The sequence below is a fragment of the Heliangelus exortis genome, chromosome 3, assembly GCF_036169615.1.
Source record: "Heliangelus exortis chromosome 3, bHelExo1.hap1, whole genome shotgun sequence".
Taxonomy (NCBI): domain Eukaryota; kingdom Metazoa; phylum Chordata; class Aves; order Apodiformes; family Trochilidae; genus Heliangelus; species Heliangelus exortis.
In genome coordinates this window covers 35,749,670-35,765,419 of record NC_092424.1, presented here as the reverse complement: position 1 = coordinate 35,765,419, position 15,750 = coordinate 35,749,670, and the positions used below count along the sequence as shown (strand labels likewise).

The 15,750-nt window shown below is 39.3% G+C and overlaps 1 long non-coding RNA gene across 3 annotated transcripts in view; it reads left to right on the top strand.

Moving 5' to 3' along the window:
* The window catches only part of LOC139794495 (uncharacterized), a 28,184-nt gene that overhangs the window by 9,294 nt on the left and 3,140 nt on the right, over positions 1-15,750 (top strand). For 2 of the 3 annotated variants that reach the window (XR_011725146.1, XR_011725147.1), the window contains exon 2: positions 10,581-10,738. This is a non-coding gene — a long non-coding RNA (uncharacterized lncRNA). Of the gene's footprint in view, positions 1-8,616; positions 8,722-10,580; positions 10,739-15,750 lie in introns of all 3 variants that reach the window. The other variant, XR_011725145.1, reaches the window with a different exon arrangement.

Here is a 15,750-nt window from a genome sequence, read left to right as displayed (position 1 = left end):
TTGAGCCCAATTCCCTAAAGAAATAAGGCTTCCATGATCATAGCCTGTCTGTCCCAACATTCAGCATTAACAACATGGAACCCCGTTGGCCATTTCTCTTCATATGGAAGAGAGACAGAGGATTCCAGTTTTCCATCTTCCCAGCAATTTTATGAAAATGGGTTGCTGGGAGGAGGAAAGAGATCCTCCTATAACCTTGTAGTAATGGAAAGCTTACAGTGTGAACTAATTTCTTTTCAGACAAATGAAAATTCTCTCAAGCTCTCCTTCGAGGCCTGGATCTCTGAGGTGCCAGTTGGCACAAGTTGCATTGCTCACAGTTGATTTGCATGGGGATAGCCCATCTCACTTCTGTGGACACTAGCAAGACAAGGCAGAAGCAGTACTTGTACTTTGGGTCTGGGGGAGTTCTGCAGGGAGATGATAGCTAGCACATGCCTCTCTTTCAGAGTGGATATGAGGCTGTGCCTCTTATGTGTAGATGGGGTGCCTGGGTATGGTTGTCATGGTACTTTTTTCAGATAACAGTCTTCAAACATTCCTGTATCCTTCTGAAGGTGGAATGTACTTGATGCTGAAGAAGTATGAAATGCATGCAATTCTTGTGTCTGTATCTAAGCAAGCTGATCGTTCACTTAGAAGACACATGCAAAGTTTCAAATACCCAAATGGTGCAATTTTAGATTTATTTGGGGTCAAGATGAGCACTCATCTTTTTTGTGTTTGTTTTTTTTTTTTTAAATAAGGCCACTGAAACTGTAAAGAATGTGCAAAATTTGCTTCATATGGCTGATCAGTACTGACCTATACTCTTAGGTTGAAGTCTGAGTCTTAACAGTTGTTCTGTGTATTAGTTTAATTTTCACTCCTTCACAGTAATGTTTATGGGATTAGAGAATGTGCTAAAAGGCATTTTCCTCTATGAAAATGTGCAATAAACTTGGGCTTTATAATGCCTGTGTGGCTAAAGAAATATGGTTTTCTTTTTCTATGTTTGTGTTTTTGGAGTCCTAAAGACTCTTTCTGTTTCTTGATTTTCTTTGGACAACAATAGCTGTAAACTTGGCTAGTTTAGAATATTGACAGAAGTTTTATTCTAGATCCAGATGTGCAGAGGAAAGAGATTTCCCCTAACCAGCAGTGTGGGTCCTTCAATTGTCACATACTGACCTGTGGCAGAGGAGGTTTTGTGAGTCCTCTGTAATTCCTATTAAGTAAAATTAGGTAGATTATTTTAAGCAGTTTTAAATCCTGGTCTGAGATATGGCAGCTGGCTTTACTTCACCTGAATTAGCAGTACTCCCATAAACTTTTCTGTTAGCACTTCTGAAGAGTGGTGAGGAACTTGTGTCATTGTTAATCCTATCCACTGGATTAGAAGAAATCATCTGTACATAAGCAGAAGCCCTGTTGGTAATTCCCAAGCATGTGGCATCACAGGCAAGACTTCTGCCTGCACACAAAATAAATGAGTATCCTTTGGGGACTTGAGTATATAAGCTCAACAAACAGAAAAAAACCAGACTGTCTCATACCCCCACAAACTAATGCCAACGAGCAGAATCCCATTTAAAACAACACGTGAAAATGGTTTCTTCCACTGAGAAAAATTGTAGATTGGTGGAAACAGTGTATTTGTAGAAGTGTTTAATGATTGAGGACACTGAGGAGATTATTCTGAGTGTGGAAAAAAAGTCCCAATTGAATATATATTGGAGTTTTTAAGAAGAAGATGTAGTTGGAGTATGAGGGATAATCTTGCACTTGAATGGCATGAGCAGGTATTTAGGAAAGCCTTGCTCTCTGTGTAGCAGGAAAGTCTAAGAGAAATGAGCAAGGAAGTCCGTGACCAATGGAATCAGTGAAGCCTGGTTTCCAATGGATTTGTGTCTCATGCAAGTTTTTCCCCTGCCCTGGATGGTCTGTATCTGTCCTAGATGTCTGCTGAGAATGGGAATTTTGCTAAAGCTTTTCCATGGCTGAAGGCACCATTTAGATCTCCTCTTCTTCCTAGCTGGCTGTCCACTTCGACTAAACTTGTGACAACTTTGTATCTTGAAATCTGGGACTAATTTTCAAATTTAGTTGAAAAGCAGACACTGGATTCAAAAGTTACTTGAAGAGGAAGTGAAGACAGTGGAACAGGCACTCATACACAAAATATGATGACAAAGGCCTTTTTTTCCTTAGGAAACTGGAACGGTTGGATAAGGCACTTCCTCCAAATTTGGTTATTTCCAGCACTGGCAAGGTCATCTCAAATTGGGACATAGAAAGGGTAAATGGAAGTAGGACTAAAATCTGCTTTAATGTTGCAGCCCTTTAAGTTGTTTCAGAGATAGCTGTGCTTTACAACACTGTACTTGTGTGGTGGGTTTGTTGGCATTTATTTGGAGCTTGTTTATTTATTAGCTGAAAATACATATAGTTAGAATTCCAGGGGTTGGTCTCAACCTATATGTAGATTACTTTTTTAAAACTATTTGTTAGGCAGGTGTTACTGGCATGATTAATTTTGCTTAACCTGTTAGACATTCCAAAGTAATGGGTATTTCTAGGTGGGAACTGCAGTGGGTATGAATGAGAACACAAAATCCAGTAACAGGTGCATAGAACAATCTACCTGAACACATATCTAGATAAATTTTAATAGGCACATTTTGTGAACTGGAACATTTTTCTATAGCTTTTATCAATAGTTTAATCAAATCTTCATCCCAGTAGGTCAGAACTCTATTGTTTTGCTAATGCTCTGGCTGACTTGAAAAATAACCCTCCTTGGACTATTTGAAAACCTGTAACTGAAATATGTGGTAGTGGTAGGATATGCTTTTGTCCTATGAAAAAAAAAAAACTTAAATGGAAAATGAAAGAGGAAACTATCAGAAGAACTGTTCAGAATAAACAGCTGTATGCTTTTTGCCTCTGCCTCTGAAAACTTAATTTAGCTCCAGGCATGGGTTTGAATAAACTACCTCATGTTTGCTAACACCAGCTAAAAATGTATTCTCTACAGAGTACTGTATACCTTGTACCTGACTTAGTAAGAAAAAAAATTAAGTTTCATGTAGGTTATGTCACTGTGTGTAAAAAAAAACTCCAAGCATGTCTTGACAGCACAAAACCAAAATGCTTTATCTAGGTGGTAACCCAAGTGCAAAGGATTTTCCACCAAGTACAAAATACCTGTTGAGATAACTAGGACAGGACAGTGTGTAGATAGGTGTGATAAAAAGCCTTCTCTGCTTTTTTTCAGTTAAACAAACTATAACTCATGCTTCTAGAAAGTAGTAATGCTTCTACTAGAAGCATATGTGTAGACCAGACCCTCGAATATTATCTAACAACCCATCTCTTATCCAGGGATAAGCTCTTCTTAAATCTGAGGAAGTTGACTTCTATTCCCTGCTTTTAATATATTTTTATATACTATTCTCTGAGACAGTAGACTTGTATATTCAATTCCTGCCTCCCAAACCTTACTTTTTTGAATTCTAATAAGCAGTCATCTTACAGCAGGGCTTCTGCCCTACTTTGAAAAGCTGCAGTTTATGGTATTGAACACTACTGAGGTAGGTAGATTAGGATTCCCCTCTTTAAGGATTCCAGGGTGGTGTCAAACCTACCAAATAACTCTTTTACAGCACTCCAATAGAGGTGGCATGACACACTTGTTCAAATAACTCCTGCCTGAGCAGTGCCAGGCTTGTTCTAAACCAGAATTGTCATCTTGTCTGTTCAGACCTGTGCTTGCATAAGCTGAGGTAATAGAAATGGGGTTTTAGGCTCCCTAGACCCCACTCCAACACTGAACATGGTATTTGCCTGCAGGTTAGAGCTGAGCCTTGGGTATCATCTCTAAGTTTGCTGGGACCATATGGTAAACAAGAGTTGTGTTCCAACTTGATGCCTCCTTTAGTTACCATGAGAGTCAAGTGCCCTCTTTCTGTTTGTATCAATGCTTCATGTACAACCTGAGTTGAAACGAGTGGTTTTGGGTGCTCTTTGTACTGAATGCAGTATGTGGACAAAATGGCCTTTGTGATTTGGTGAGTGGAAGAGGTGTTTTTTGTTGTGGCCATGGCAGCAGACATGGGTGTATGTGCTGATGGCTGCAGGAGGGACAAATTGTCTTCCTCTTAACATGCTCAGTGTTAAATCCCAGCATCTCAAATCACGTTTTCCAGTTCCACTTTCAGTGTTCCCTGAGTAGCAGTTTTAATATTATCCTAAAAATTAACTGTTGCTCAAGAATATTTCACCAATTCCATTGGAGAATATCTAAGAAAATCTGAGAGCTACAGTTCACAAACAGGACAGACTTTAATTTAGTTTCCTTTCCTGTTCCTCATATTTTTTTCTCCTTGAAGCTGGAAAAGCCTTGCATAGAGGGATTTTTATTCTCTGGCATCATGCCCTGAAATATGATCTTATCATTCCATACCAATTTGTGGTAGTCATTTAGTGGTATCTCTGCCAGATATGGGGATATTAAAGTTAACAAAAAGCATGTAGTTTAACTTCTAGAACCCGGGCTAAAAATTTAGTGCCAATGCATGGAAAATCTGCTTTTTTCCCCAGTAAAAATGAATGCACTGAATTATTGAGACAATAAAGTTCAGTCCCACAGTGGTGTTGTACATAGCTTTGCTTTTCTTGTTGAACAGAGCTCAGAACTGACAAATTAAAATTAATCACACCCTTAGTTCCAGCCAGCTTGTCATAACAAATGGTCAATAGTCAATAAAGAGGAATGGGCAAATCAGAAAATTATTTGTTCCATCTATCTTTGATACCCATTCCAGGATAGAAGGAGGAGGAAGGATGCTGTCTTGTATGTGCAGATATGATTGCTTAGCTTTCAAATTAATTCTACTCTTAAGTAGCCTATCCAACCTGTTTTTGTTACTAGAAGCAAGTGAAAACGCAGTCAGGTTTGCAAATGCAAAACTCTGCAGAAAGAGAAGTTGTTCTGCAATGTTTCGGCAGAGAAGATTTTTTTAATTTACCCACTAAGAACAAAGTGCTGATTTGGCTCTGTAATTCTGGGAAACTGCCTTTGCTCTGCTGTTTCCTGTTGCTTTCTCACACTGTGTGTATGTCAGATGTGAACTGGGACCTCTTCAAAACCTCGTTTATATTTGTAGTGGTATGACATGATTCCTGAGACAGATGTAGATGGGTACCATTTGCCAATAAAAAGAGAATGGAAAGAAAAGCAAGGCAGGAACTTTTATCATTTTAGTTTTGAGGATTTGATGCTTGCTTCTGACACTCCACGGTCTGCAGCCTTCCCCAGTGCTGCCCTTGCTTGACATGTTCAGCAGAGGCTGCATGCTAAATCACATTTCCTAAGACTTTCAGCACTTTGCATGATTGTTGAGCCTTTCATCCTGAGACACGTTTTGCATGGCCAACCATCCAGGTTCACTCTTGTAGCGCTGGCAGTGGCCTTTAGCAGCTCCTTTCGGTGTTGGCTGCAGTCTGACTCTGTGGAGTTACCTGCTGGCCAGACAGTGCTGCAGAGGCAGACACTTTTCCTGCTGCACTAGCAGGTGATTAAAATTAAAGAAAAGGCATTGACATTGTGTTCATTTGCTTGATTGTAGTGCTTCAGTGTACACTTGTGTTCATTGACATATGTAATTTACAGAATTTTGGGGTGTGTGTGTGTATCACTGCAGTCATCTGACACCTCACCTGCATTGGGGGCCTTATTTCAAATCTTTTTCGATGCCAAAGTGAATAAAATGCTTGCAGAGACTGTGGATGACCTGGAGTTAAATGATTGTCCTTAAAACCGTTTTTACTTTCTGTTTTGTGACCTTGTTAGATCAGTGATTGGGAAATTTGTTCATGTGCCATCTGCACCAGGCAGGATTGCCATGCAGCAATACAGCATTTCCTTTCCAAACACAATTGTCTTCTGATACCAGTGGGAAATTGGCAGCTCTTACATGAAAGCAATAGATTCCATTTTCCTCTTTTGGCTTTTCACTGAGATAGGAGAGGAATTGTTACTGTTATGCTCTGTGTTAGAGCTCTCCTCCCCATATAGCTGCTTTTGCAGTCAATACCAGTGTGCCAATAGTATACAGCATCATGTTTTGTACTGTGTATTGGATTGCCTTCAGATCATTCTTTTCCTAGGATCAGGGGCTTAATCCTAAACAGAATGGCACAACTTAAGATGAAAATCTGCCCTTCTTCTTTTGTCACTTGGTCTTTCTTCCTAATTTCTATGAAAGAGAGTGCAGAATAAAGTGGCTAGCTGGTGGTAGAGCTTCAAAAACAACATAGTGGAACTGAAGAGTACTTTTCTCTCTATTTCTTTCTCATATCAAAAAGATGAGATGAAGTGGCATTCGTTGTTCTTTCAGCTCTCTTCTCCAGAAACTATGGAAAGCTGTTACAACTTTGTAAGCTGTGTTTAAATCAGCAGGTATTTAAATTACTGGCATTGGGCAGGACACAGGAAACTGACTCATCACCCTCAAGTACAACCTTTGCAAAGAGCTGCAAAGGAGATAAGTTGCTGATAGGAACGTGGTGAGTTTATTTCTGTTCTTCACAGCATAAAGGAGCTGCATTAGCTTTACAAGTGATTCAAAGAATATCTCTCTCCACAAAAGTTGGGGTAAATTGGTTCTTGCATCCAGTGTGTGTTTTTATAAATGTGCACTGTGGTTTTTCTTTCTGTCACTTATTAGAGATGGAGATAGAATCACATGGTTTTGCCTGTGCCTTCATGTAGTGTTTTTAATGAAACAGGTAACCCTATTTGTCTTAAAATCAAGGCAAATATCTCTTGTGTTCTGTCCATTTGTTCCAGACACCAACAGCACGCTCATCCCCATGGTATTAGAACAGTCTGGTACACAAATAACAATCAGTGGTTATTAACATAATATTATTACTTAGTCCATAAAGCTAATATTGGCAGAGATACTAGGCATCCCACACTGTGAGACAGTTTATCAGCAGATGTACCTTGTTCCACCAGAATGTGATAATATTCTGTATAAAAATCAGCTAAAGGGTGCATTTTTAAATTATTTTATACAAGAAACAAAGATTAAAAGTATAATATAAATTTTGACCTTACATCCAGTAATTTACAATCCGTTGCTGTCTTGTTGTAGAACAGCATTCTTTAAAAAGCAAAGCTGTTTTTTTTTACGTAAACTAGATCAAATCAACCCAATTAAAGTTTCCTTTCCCCCTCCTTTCTTCCCAGATGTTGCTAGGAATGGCTTTTTACATGCAGAAGACCGTTTATCTTGAACTAGATGAGTTAAGGTTTATTCAGTATGTGAGCTCTTTCTGTAGTGTTGGAGGGGTGGCATGTGATTGCAGCCTGCCAGGAAATTGTAAGTCACTCTCTTCCTGCACACACTAAAGCAGTTGCTTCAATATCTTTTTAAAAGAGTAAAACTTGCTCTCTGCTTTTCTAGCTTGTGGAAGGAACAGGGACCTTTCAAGCCAACTTTTTTTTCGGGATTTAGCTTAACAAGGAAGCAGATGGCAGTCTCCCAAAAGATCCTGAACACCCTGCAAAATTTGGAAGTTCCTTACCTGTCCTTACTCACCTTCATACATCTCTTTTGCACATATTAAAAAAAATCTAGCTTCAAATGTCTCCTTTTTGTTTGGTAACTTTTCCTATGATAAAGATTTTTGTTTTGAACAGACACACTTTTTCAAAATCTCTGATATTTAAATTGCTGGTTAAAATGAGTTGATTTCTCTGAGGTGTCATATTTGTGCTGATCTGGTTAAATGAATAGCCCATCTAGGTATCATTTTTTCTTCCTTTCTTGATCAGAAGAGATCTTTCTTCCTGGGACACCTATTTTGCAAGCTTATCCACAGAGACATCTATACACAAACAAGATGGAGCCTTTTCAGATTGCAGTTTCACAGTTGCAATGTTGGAACTATGAAACAAAAGTGAAACTAAGACATGACCTATTATATATGTGGTATATATTATACAAAAAAAAATTCTTTCTTTAGGTGGCTAATTGCTGCTAAACCAACATTTCTGTAAGCATTACAGTGTCCCCACAAGTGCCTCTGTAATGGAAGGGAATGTCTGTGTCTGTGCTGGTTGTAGGCACAAGCAGACATTTTTCCTCTTTCAGTGAACATGAAACTTACTGCGTGTGATATTAGTTTAATTTTCATTTTCATATAATTTTTTTTTGTTAAAAAAAGAGTTTACTATAATAATTCAGCTTCACAATAAATTAATTAAAAATGTAAATGGATTGTTAAGAACACCAAATAGGCTGGATATGCGTGGACTGTAACTGAAATAAATGGAGAGGCCAACAGGAATCTTCTCATAAAAACTGTGGATCATTGCCTACAGTTCACCCTTACACACTTAGCTGTTGGCTCAGCTGTGGGAAGCAGTCTAAAGTACTGGGTGACTTTCATAAATGTCTAGATACAGTGAAGGGCAAAGTGCAGCTTTTGTATCCTGTCATTTTCTTTTATCAGTTTCAGTCATTATCAAGCAAGCGGTGAATATTAAGATCAACCTCAATTTAAACATTTAGCAGGCATTTCTTCTTAGACAAACTACATGTGTCTCGTTATATTTTTTTTCAGGATCTGTCTCTCATGGTATGCATGACAGACTGTGATTCAGGATATAGTCCAGGAAGTAGAAGAAAAAATGCGTTTGAAGTTGGCATAATTGCAGTGAACACAAAGGTATAGTTGGAACTTCTTGGGACACTTTTCTGCCTTGGTATCTTAGTCCAGTATCTTGATTCTCTGCAGTCAATTTCTTTGAGGCACTGTTATCAAGAAGACTGAGTCACTTCTGTCTCAGTTTATGGGTTTATTGAGACTGAAAAAGCTATAGCTGGACTAAATGCTGTATCCACAGCTCATCTTATGTAGCTCTTTTTATCATGTGCAGTGACAGTCCACCAAAAGAAAATGAAGATGCATCACTTCCAGCCTGTATAAGAAAATCTCTGACAGGTTTTGTAGTATTCATTAAGAGACTTTTATGATCACAGAATGGTTTGGCTTGGGAGGAACCTTAAAGATCATCCAGTTCCAAACTCCTGCATGGGCAGGGACATCTCCCACCAGACCAGGTTGCTCAAAGACCCATCCAGCCTGGCCTTGAATGCTTCCAGAGATGGACATCCACAGCTTCACTGGGCAACCTGCTCCACTACCTCACCATCTTCACAGGAAATAATTTCTGCCTAATATCTAAGATAAATCTACCCTCTTTCAGCTTAGAACTGTTACCCCTCATGCTATGACCCCATGCCTTGGAAAAAGTCCCTCCCCAGCTATCCGGTAGCCCCTTCCGGTAATGGAGCTGTGCTCTGAAGTTTCCCCAGAGCCTTCTCTTAACTGGGATGAACAATCCCAACCCTCTGTCTATCTGCAGAGGAGAGGTGCTCTATCCTCTCCTCATCTTTGTGGCCCTCCTTCTGGACTCACTCTTACAGCAAGGAGTTACAGAGGATGTTTTTTTCTGCTCTTTTGGTTGCAATGTACATTGCAACATTACACGTTACCACAGCACAGTTTTCCCTTGTTCTCTTAATTTTAGCAGGGCTGTGTTTCTTTCTGCTTTATGATATAGAGCATAAAGTGTAACCAGTAAAATAGTGTGGATCTTTTTTTTTACACAATTCTGAATGACCACTCAAAGTAGGAGTTGGGGGGAGCATGGCCTCATAGCTTTGCAGAACAGGGTGCCTCCATAGCTGCTCTGAGTGGGGTTGCCATTCAGTTTGCCAAATATTAGATTTGCACAGGTATACTCTAGAAATCAGGTGGACTGTGTGGAATTAATGAGGGAGGCTGGGATCTCTGATAATGTTAATTATGTGTGGATTATGTTCAGAGTAGTCCATTCGCCTTTCTGAACTACAGTTTTAGAATGAAAAACAATGAAAATTCATCACAGTGGGAGCTGTCACCCGTATTCCTATGACTGCTATATTTCTTCCATGAGGATCTCCTGTGGATAACAGACAGGAAAGCATCTGTTGTAGTAAAATGTAGCTGCCCAATTTTTTTTTCAAATGCTGTATCACATAGTGAGCCTCTGTGGCTTTCTGTCACACCCTGCTTTTTTAAGCTCTTGATTTAGATATGATATTACCATGTCTTTTGAACCATGTATTTAAGCAGATTTTGTATTTGGATATAAACCCCCAACTATGGAATGAGTATTACGTGGGAACGATATTATGTTAGATAACAGCTGAATTTGAATAGTTAATCTCATGTATTCAAAATGTGTCCTTTTTTTTCCACAGTACAAAAAGAATCTCATTAGTTAATGAACACAGGGAGTGCATGCACTGTATAGGGAGTGACTGCATTTAACTGTGAATTACTTGATTTTTTTGATAGCTTTTTTTTCCCTTTAAGGTAAAGGGACTAAATAATTTCAGTACCCTATCTTGAATAACATTCTTCCTAATTATTTTTTACCAAAATAGCCAGAGGAATGTATAGTTTAAAAAAATTCTTAGTGGTGAATGCATAGCTCTTGTAATTATATATCTGTTCTCTCTCCTTTTGTTTGCTTTTAGGGAGAAACCGGAGCTGTTTCATCAGTGCCATTTGTACACTGAAGTTGGTCTCAGGAAAAGGATTGCATTGGTGAATAAGTGCAGCAACCCCCCTAGCCAGGGAAGAATAGATCATACAGGAAGATCTATAGGTGACTAACAGGACAGATTGGTCATTGGTAAGCAGTCTTTTGAGATCTGGGAGAAACATTTTGTTATACCTGGAAATCAGTCTAAATACAAATTAAATTTAATTAAATTAAGCATCTAAATACAGAATTTGGAGTTTAACATGATGTGCCTTATGAACAAAAACAAAAAAGAGAAATGAATTTCCACTGTGGATATTTTAGTTTTGAATCATGTTTTTTCTACCACATTTTAGCACTGTGTCCAGTATCTTTATACCTTTGCTTTCATGTTTGTTATGACTTTAAAAAGATGTTTTTAAAGTTTGTCAGTCATTACACAGTTTAATTTAGAATTACCTTAGCACCCTTCCATTGCACTGAATTGTTCCAGTGAATAATGGTTGCAGGATTAGCCTTCTAGTAATTAAACATTGCTTAAAAACCTCTATGGAGTTTAAGAGTTTTTCACTATATTTAGGTTGTGTGTCTAAATAGTATGCCTAGGTGTACTGGGTCACTGCAGAGGCAGTGCAATCTTAAACAATTAAAGGAACAAAAAGAAAAGGGAGAGGGGGAGAGGAAGTAGAGAGCAAGAAATTGAGAGAAGGAAAATAAATTCCCCCAATAATTAAAACTTTGAGCTGCATGGAAATTTTTTCACACTTGGCTGAATCCTGAGTGTAATTTCCTAATTTTGTGTTTGTATAATCCAGATAAAGAACACTTGCTTCTCATACTGGCTTTACTACTATGGAGAGTTTTACCACTTAAATTAACTGATTAATGCTTTAAGCAGAATGAAGCCTTTCCTAATTTTCTTTCTTCAAAATCAGCTACCAAAAATCTCTGCTTCTTCAAAGACTTTTGAACTGATGTCCTTGTGTGATACAAACGGTACAAATTACGAACTTCTGTCTGAAATAATAGAGGTTATGTCTAATTTTAATCCAAGGGATTTTAATTTAAAATTATCAATTGGAAATAGAGTCTGTAAGCCAGCCTCAGTTCTGGTTTAGAAGGTTCTGTGTTAAGAAGGAAAATGAAAGTGACTTTACAGATCCAGTGTCTGAGCTTTGTTCCTTGAACTTTTGTTACCTTTAAGGATTCATACTGAATAACAATAATAAAAGATAGATCCCATCTGGTTTTCTGTTGGTTGTTAGTTTAATTTAGTGTATGACTACACAAAGTTGAGTCTAACAGACAAGGGAGGTATGCAGTTATCAACTTTACTGATAGGATAAAGGAGCTGTGTAAGCTTACTTTCAAATGCACCTGTTTACAGAAAGATGCAGCATCAAAGGTTGCATTTAGAGCTTTGGGTACACTTAAATGGCCTTGTTGACTGATTCTTTGCTGCCATTTTTAGGCATGAAAAATATAGCAGAAACTACAAAGAAACTATGGACAAGAGAAGCACAGAGAAACACTTTTGAGAGTTTTAAGACTTTTGTGCTTAAAAGACTGTGGAGGCCCAATCATTGAAAAGATCAGGATATGCTGTGTGGGTCTAGATAGTGGTGCATCTTTGATCTATAATAGTATTTCTCAAACTGTGCAACTACTCTTAAGAAAGTAGAACTCCTGAGTTGAAATGCACCTGTTTACAGAAAGATGCAGCATCAAAGGTTGCATTTAGAGCTTTGGCTAGACTTAAATGGCCTTGTTGACTGATTCTTTGCTGCCATTTTTAGGCATGAAATATAGCAGAAACTGCAAAGAAAGTATGGACAAGAAAAACACAAACACTTCTGAGAGCTGTAAGACTTTTGTACTTAAAAGACTATGGAGGCCCGAGCATTGAAAAGATCAGGATATGCTGTGTGGGTCTAGATAGTGGTGCATCTTTGACCTGTAACAGTATTTCTCAAACTGTGCAACTACCATAGCCTTGGCAGGACTCCAGATTGACTGTGTGCAGGGAAAGTGCCTGTGGGACTTGGCAAGACCAGCTTGTCCTTTCCTGATGAAGATACACACTCATTCCTGGGTAGTGTGGGAGGTGGCTCCTCCTTTCTCTCTGCTTTTGTAGCCACCATGAAAAGAGAGAATTCTACAAGACAGTGTAATATGCAATTGCAGACTCAGATGTCATTGTGGAGGTCTGAGCCTCTCTCTCCTGACAAACAGCTAAATTGTACATGCATGTGCAAGCAGTTTCATAAGCCTGCTAATGAATGCCCTGACCAAGTTAGGTGGAGCTTACCAGGGATGAGCAGGGAGAGAACAGAAGACCAAGAGGCAAGAAAGATGAAAAAGCACAACGAACAGTGAGAAAGAAATTCCAAATGTAGATCAAGGAAAGTGTAAAATGGTATAATTGGTGTCAGGCCATGAAACAAGGGAGGCATTGTGGTGTTGAATCACATGTTGCAGGCCCTCGTAAGTGTGCAACACTCTTAAGTATGGAAGGTGCTGTGCAAGGCAGCAGTGCAAAAAGGATAAGCAAGAAGGAGGAGGATCATGAACAAAGGAAAATAGAGAAAAAAGTTTGAAAAGGGCTAGAAGGAAAGATGAAAGAATATACAGCCACTGATTTGATTTGCTGATTTTCATTAAAAATATATATCCTTTTGCTGCTTCTGGATGCTGTACACATGTATAAGAAAATATAAGCTTTTCAGCTTAACTGGGTGAAACTCCCCTCCAGAACCCTGGCATCAAAACCACTGGCAAAACCCAGTAAAAAAACCCTCCAGTATTAAATCAATGTCAGTGTTAAACAGCATCCCGGGCCAAACAGGGAGGTGCCAGTCCAGCAGGATGAATACATGCCAGAGCATTTAGATGATAAGTGCTCTGATGAATTGAACACTTAGGCAAATAGATACCTAGGCAAAGAGTAGAGCGACCAAATTCCATGGTGTGCAACCCTGCTATCTCTTCTGGGTTGCAAAATGAGTGAGTCAGACATAGAAGATAGCCCTTGGCAGCATCTGTGGAGAGTACTATGATCCCCACTTAAGCAACCCCTTAAGTAAGAACACCCTAAGTGTGTTCTTACTTCACGATGTTTTGGGGCCCTTTTAAAGTGTGCTTTCTGCCCCAGTGTCTGTGTGGCAGTCAGCCAAGGTCTGCACCAGTAAGGAGGCATTCATTTACCATAAGGGAATGGGTGCTGTAAGCAAGACATCAGGTGCTCAGGAGATGGCAGCCTCAGAGTCCAATCTCCTGTTGCACAGCTGCAGGCCAGAGCCTGAGCTGTCATTATAAAAACAACAAACAGGCCAGGTCCTCACCTGGCAATGAGCTACAGAAGCTCAGCATATTGGCATATGCTGATGTATAAAGTCATCTTTATCTCTTGTGGCACTGAAGATTATGATTAAAAAGATGGCCAGGGTCTAACAGATGAAGTAAAGTGTACAGAATTCACCAGCAACCTTAAGTAAAAGCCTAGGCTGCTTAATTTATCCTTGGAATCATTTTACCACTGAGCTTTTTTTACCTTTCTTGTGAGTTCTATCATAAATGGCCTGTGGGAGCAGTAGAATTGTCATTTCTGGATGTTTTCAAATATATCCCTATTGGGATTGAAATAGCTGCAACTGAAACAGAGGAACTGACTGTGTCATCTATTGGTGTCTCTTCCAACCTAATTTTTTCCAATTATTTTACCAAAAGCATTCAGTTACTTTCCTAAGCTTTCAATGTTACGATGCTTCCACTAGGCTTGCGTAACAAAAAGCCCCAACTACCAAACCCCTCTGCTTCCTCCATGGCTATTCCTGCAATGCAATTTGTCAGTTTTGCAGAAGATTGAGAAATCACCATCTAAACCATGCCAATAGTGTAAAGTAGAAAGTAAAGAAATATATCAAAGTTAATAGGTAGCCAGCTTGGTTCCTGTCCTGCCCAGAATAATTTCTATTCTTTTTGGGTGACAGTTGCCACTAAAACTCCCATGCTCACAACTGAAGCAAACTGGGCCTGGATTCTGAAGACAGGCGCTGGAGCAAGGTTCTGGATCTCCTCTTAGGAGTTTCCCAAAAGAAATTTAGCTCAACAGTGTTGGATATCTGCTCTTTGAGCATCCTTCTACACCTTCACAACCACCAAGTGCACTTGACACTTTACCCTGCCTGCATCTGTGACTGAAACCAATGTGAAACCTCTGTCTGCTTTCCTCTCACTGGAGGATGGAAATGCACAGGCCATAAGAGGCAAAAACAAGAGGTAGAGGTGTACATCAGCTGTTTCCTGTTGATTTTCAGACTGGTAATATCCATTATACTCCCTGGTTCTCTCCCTCTTGTAAGAAATAATATGTGATAGTGGATCAGCACTTCTCAACAGTTCCAGAATACATTTTTCCCTCTTACTTCTGTTTTTCTGACATCAAAGTACACCTGATTGTGGGTTATTTTGTTCTATCCCTCCCAGTGGTACCACAGGTCCATCAGCAACTTTGCCCTTTTACTTGAAGCCCAAAAGGCCTACTAAAACTGTTTAGAGACAGAGTTTTAAGCCTTTAAACAGCAAAGGTATTTATCTACGGATCCGGGGAACCCCCAGCTCTCGCTGGACAAAGAGTTCCAAGGGTTAAGGGAAAGGGTTAGGGTATTTATACATTAAAAGGGGAGGTTACATCATCCTTACATACATATTCATGGGATAGCAACAGGTAATCATAACATTCATAACAGGCAGAGTCTGGGCAGAGTCTGGGCGGAGTCGTCTTTTGGGGATATGTTTCGGGGTCTTTGGGGGTCTTCAGATGAAGTAACGAAGTCTTCCTCAGGGTTGAAATTTTTACCTTGCTTGCTTTCAATGACTTCATCCTCTTGTTAATTGGACCCTTGCAATTATCTTCCCCTTATCTGCTGGTAATGGCAGCCTCACCTATCTTCCGTGCAGATGTTTACACTCCCCCAGTGCCTAGCTAATCTTGGCGGTGCCAAGATTTATACTTCTAACTATCTCCAAGACAAAAGTTAATCCTTTTTGGGTCTTGACCTGTCTCAGCTGCTTTGTTCACTTCTTTTCTCAGTTTAACCCTGAATTCTACTAGTTAGTCTAGAACTAGTAGTAGTTCTACTACTATTCTACAAAGATATTAC